This window comes from Moschus berezovskii, chromosome X (assembly GCF_049115385.1).
Source record: "Moschus berezovskii isolate FMDL1 chromosome X, NW_MosBer_1.0, whole genome shotgun sequence".
NCBI classification, from domain to species: Eukaryota; Metazoa; Chordata; class Mammalia; order Artiodactyla; family Moschidae; genus Moschus; species Moschus berezovskii.
In genome coordinates, this window is record NC_142488.1 from 109,392,882 (window position 1) to 109,396,892 (window position 4,011).

At 41.9% G+C, this 4,011-nt stretch overlaps 1 pseudogene; it reads right to left on the reverse strand.

The window, feature by feature from the left end:
* Nucleotides 1-2,196: 2,196 nt before the first annotated feature.
* On the reverse strand, nt 2,197-3,604 carry LOC148773430 (DNA endonuclease RBBP8-like; annotated as a pseudogene).
* Between the last annotated feature and the right edge of the window lie 407 nt (nt 3,605-4,011).

A 4,011-nucleotide genomic window follows, 5' to 3' on the forward strand; every position in this document is an offset into this window, starting at 1 on the left:
TTTTCTAATAATGCAGGATGTAAAAACGTAAAATGACAGTTAACTTGCCAGAGATTGAAACATATCAAATGTTAGATATGAATGATTAATTCTAAAGTACACTAATAAAAGTTTTAAATAACTAAAATCAAGTACTTAGAATGTACGATTTACAGTAAAAGTCAAATCATAATACAGTAAATTATACTTCTTTTCCATTTTGTTTTTAGTAAATATTATTTTAAATATTTTTATAATAATGCAGGAGATAAAAACATAAAATAAATTGTTAACTTGCAGAGAGACTGCTGCTGCTGCTAAGTCGCTTCAGTCATGTCAGACTCTGTGCGACCCACAGAGGGAAGCCCACCAGGCTCCCCCGTCCCTGGGATTCTCCAGGCAAGAACAATGGAGTGGGTTGCCATTTCCTTCTCCAATGCATGAAAGGAAAAGTGAAAGTGAAGTCACTCAGTCATATCCGACTCTTTGTGACCCCATGGACTTCAGCCTACCAGGCTTCTCCATCCATGGGATTTTCCAGGCAAGAGTACTAGAGTGGGGTGCCATTGCCTTCTCCAATGCAGAGAGACTGAAACACATCAAAAGCTAGATATGAATTCTAAAGTACATTAATAAAACAGTTTTAAATAACTACAACCTTCAACTATTTAGAATGTATGACTTAGAGTAAAAGATTATTGATGCTATGTTTATAAGCGTCCATGTTTTGGGAAAGAAATATGTAAAGGGAGATAATTTTTAACCCTTGTGGTATTTCATTCCAAAAGATATTGAATCAAATTAACAACCACAACCACAACTTATTGTTTTTGTCTCCCCACAAGCTAAAAAATGGGGGAATGTAGAAAGTGACTGCTATTATATATGGGCTTTTTTTAAGGGTGATGAAAATATTCTGAAACCGTGGTGATGGTTTTACAAGTTTTTAAATATACCATATAAACTACTGTATTGTGCTCTATTTAAAAGGGTGAGTTTTATGGCATATGAATTCACTCAATAACTTTGTTTTTTTCTACACGCCCAAGGACACATGGGGGAAAAAAAACTGTAAAGAAAAAAGGAGTTGAATAGCACCACGGCCCAGGGAAAGTAAGGAGGGTGGGAGGGGGAGGACAGAAGAAAGTAAGGAGGAGAGGGACACGCACTGCTGAGGAGTCCCCCCTCCTCCATTCAGTATACATGTGCACACACTTGCACACGTATGCAAGCACACACACACTGTGATAACCAGTGACAAGCCACGGGCTGCTTTTTGTTACGGATAAAACTAAAACTGCTTTGTTTCTTGAAAAGGTCTCCTCCTCTTATAAATGTTGTCCTTGCTTGCTAAATAGTTGGTCTTTGTTAATGAGGTTTTTCCTTCTTCTGTTCTCGGTTTTTGATTTTTAAAAGCAAATTGTAATAACGAGTATACAGTCTGTCATATCTTCTCTTTTGTAATTTAAGTCATGCTGTATGGTATCTGTAAAGTCATACTCATTTTATTCTGAAAAATATCTGCTTCTGAATCTTTCTCAGTGTATGTATTGTAGTTACCTTGTCAAGTCCAGTATTTCACTTTATACGTATTTCAGGATTGAACTCTTAGTCCATGCCTTTTAGGTGTTCTCTTGGCTTTCTTTTTTTAAAGCCTTCTTATTGACTCATAAGGACTTAGGGCTTCCCAGGTGGCACTAGTAATAAAGAACTCTCCTGCCAATGCAGGAGTCTAAAGACTCAAGTTGGATCCTTGGACGGGGAGATCCCCTGAAGGAGGGCATGGCAACCCACTCCAGTATTCTTCTAGAGAATCCCGCAGACAGAGGAGCCTGGCAGGCTACAGTCCATAGTGTTCCAAAAAGTAGGACACAACTAAACCAACTCAGCATGGCACACACTGACTCATCAACACTAGCAGCTTAATTTCAACAAAAAGAGGATAGACCTCTACACTTTTATATAGAAGTAGAGGGATTCTGAAAACTAAGTTTCTTTAGTATAGCTGAATTTTATTAACTAGCAATAAGTCACTGTTTCAAAGTCTTAGTCATTTGCCCAACTTTTTATTGCCTGTATATTATATTCTGGGAAGTAGAATCAAAGCCAGGAATTATCAGTTACATAGTCTGAATACAAATGTTAGTCTTAATTGATAGGAAGACTGTCCTCTTGGAAAAGAAAAGCAGTCTCCTTAAGAGAGAGCTGGAGAGAGCACTACTTCCCCCCTTTTTCTAACCGTATCTTCACTTTTCTCTTCATTGAAGACCCCAAAGTGCAAGCGTTGAGTCTCACCTTGGGACTCATCAGCATCATGGGCTGCACCTGCAGCTCCATTATTTTTCTTCCTTGCTGTGGACTGTTCACTGCAAGGTGTCTGGCTACTGCTCTCTCTCATTGCAACCTGAAAAACACCACATGAGGGTCTTTTCACTTTAGATCTTAAAGTAGAGTCGAAAGGAAATAGATGTATTATGCTGTTATCATCTCTCTGTGTAAAAGGAGAAAATATGCTTTTGCTATAATCAATCACACTTTCCTCTGTGGTGTTTTCGTCTCTCCATGTACAAGGGAAAAATATGCTTTTGCTATAATCAATCATAGTTTCCTCTGAAGTTTCCGATAATATTTCAGCAGGTAGCTCTTCTCCTGGAGAAATGCTGGAAAGGCTCCAAGGGAAATCATTCTCAGTTCCACGATTTGGTGTGTAGATCCTCTGTGGGGATGTCCTCTGTGTGAAAATGGATTTGCTTTCTGGATGGCCAAGCCTGGCATCAGGAAGGCTGGAGTCATCTTGAAATGCATACAGTGTTTGAGGGCCAAGTGTAGACGCTGAGGGAACAGTGCTAGATGACGTCTGACTGCCACTGCTTATTGTGATAGTCTTCCTGCTGTTAAAGGAAATCTTCTCCTGAGGGCTTTCTGGCACCTCAAAGACGTCCTGACTGTAAAATGGAATCTGAGACTCGGAACTGTGTGGCCGTTTCTTTTTCCCTCTAGATTTCATCTGTTTGGTATTCATTTGCGTTATCAGTTTGACAGCCACATACCTCTCAGGTCCGGGCGGAGGGTCCCTGATCGAAATAACTGACTCGCTCTTTTGAGACCCAGGGACGAAGTCGTCATCACTATCAGAAAAAGAAAGGTAAAACTGTTTCTGTTTCATCTTGAGCCTAGCCAAAAGCTGCTTGCTTTCTTTTCTTAACCTATTCCTTTCTGCTGTGAGCTCACCAATAAATTTCAGATTTTGTTGTTGGATATCATAAAATTCTTGCTGTAACGTATTTGTGTACGTTTCGTTTACTGTACAGCGATCACATACTTTGGCATTTAATTGACCTCGCAGGTCATGGATAGTGTCATTCAGGGCTCTCCATTGCTCCGTCAACTCTTTAATTCTGGATATGGAGCCTGTCTGCCTCCCATCTGACAATCGCTCTTTCCTCAAACTGGTTATCTTCCCCTGGAGTCGGCGTAGCTCCCTGTCATGGAGCTCTTTTAGTGTTAGCCAGGATTTTTTAAAATCTTCAGAAGACACATCACAGAGGCTAACCTGCATTTCATCTCCTTCGGAAGATCTCTGCCCACTTTCCCTGTCTTCTTCACCCACGTCTCCCGCCTTCATCTTGATTCCCTGACTGGGATTTGGAAATAGTGGAGACAGGCACCACCAAAAAATGGCGGAAGGGCCGCGGATGGACCGCGGACGGAATGACCATTTAAACTCTTCTACAGACCTGTGAAACGGCCTCAGGGCACTGGGTGGGCGATTGGGCGGGCAAGAGGATGGATCGAACATGGCTCGGGGTGGACAGGAGGGCACGGTTGGGGGGCTGGAAGGAGACAACAGCCTCCTTTTGCCGAGAAGAGCGAAGGCACGTGGGAGGCAAGATGGCACCTTCAAGCCACCCTGTGCCGGACTGGAGACTAGAGTGACCGGAAATGCAGTGACTTCTGGGAAAGCTCCGCTGAGCTGAAGTGCGTCCCAAAAGTGTGGGGGAAGCGAGGCTTGGAACTTACCCCTTGCTTTAT